Below are 1481 nucleotides of genomic sequence, written 5' to 3'. Positions count from 1 at the left end.
GACAATTGTCCCGTCTGATTTGCTTAATATAAGGAATTTTAAATGATTTATATTTTTACTTTTGATACTTAAGTACATTTTAGCAATTACTTTTACTTTTAATACTTAAGTATGTTTAAAACCAAATACGTTTAGACTTTTACTCAAGTAGTATTTTACTGGGTGACTCTCATTTTAATTTGAGTCATTTTCTATTCAGGTATCTTTACTTACAAAGTATGACAACTGGGTACTTTTCCCACCACTGTTTATTATCATCCATCCACTGTACAGGCAGAATAACCTGAAGCACAAAAGAAAAGCAGATTTGGGTGATTTGTTTTTGCATGTGCACCCTGCTCTCACCTACAGTAGGCAGATAGAAATCAAGGAATGTCCTTGTCTGCATCCCAAATAGCATCCTGTTCCCTACATGAAATGTCCTTGTCTGCATCCCAAATAGCATCCTGTTCCCTACATGACATGTCCTTGTCTGCATCCCAAATAGCATCCTGTTCCCTACATGACATGTCCTTGTCTGCATCCCAAATAGCATCCTGTTCCCTACATGAAATGTCCTTGTCTGCATCCCAAATAGCATCCTGTTCCCTACATGACATGTCCTTGTCTGCATCCCAAATAGCATCCTGTTCCCTACATGAAATGTCCTTGTCTGCATCCCAAATAGCATCCTGTTCCCTACATGAAATGTCCTTCACTGCATCCCAAATAGCATCCTGTTCCCTACATGACATGTCATTGTCTGCATCCCAAATAGCATCCTGTTCCCTACATGAAATGTCATTGTCTGCATCCCAAATAGCATCCTGTTCCCTACATGAAATGTCCTTGTCTGCATCCCAAATAGCATCCTGTTCCCTACATGACATGTCCTTGTCTGCATCCCATATAGCATCCTGTTCCCTACATGAAATGTCCTTGTCTGCATCCCAAATAGCATCCTGTTCCCTACATGAAATGTCATTGTCTGCATCCCATATAGCATCCTGTTCCCTACATGAAATGTCCTTGTCTGCATCCCATATAGCATCCTGTTCCCTACATGAAATGTCCTTGTCTGCATCCCAAATAGCATCCTGTTCCCTACATGAAATGTCCTTGTCTGCATCCCAAATAGCATCCTGTTCCCTACATGAAATGTCCTTGTCTGCATCCCATATAGCATCCTGTTCCCTACATGAAATGTCCTTGTCTGCATCCCATATAGCATCCTGTTCCCTACATGAAATGTCCTTGTCTGCATCCCAAATAGCATCCTGTTCCCTACATGAAATGTCATTGTCTGCATCCCAAATAGCATCCTGTTCCCTACATGAAATGTCCTTGTCTGCATCCCAAATAGCATCCTGTTCCCTACATGAAATGTCATTGTCTGCATCCCATATAGCATCCTGTTCCCTACATGAAATGTGCTTGTCTGCATCCCATATAGCATCCTGTTCCCTACATGAAATGTCATTGTCTACATCCCAATAGCATCC

The sequence above is a fragment of the Oncorhynchus kisutch genome, unplaced genomic scaffold (genome assembly GCF_002021735.2).
Source record: "Oncorhynchus kisutch isolate 150728-3 unplaced genomic scaffold, Okis_V2 Okis06b-Okis10b_hom, whole genome shotgun sequence".
Lineage (NCBI taxonomy): Eukaryota > Metazoa > Chordata > Actinopteri > Salmoniformes > Salmonidae > Oncorhynchus > Oncorhynchus kisutch.
Note: the sequence above shows the minus strand (reverse complement) of the source record.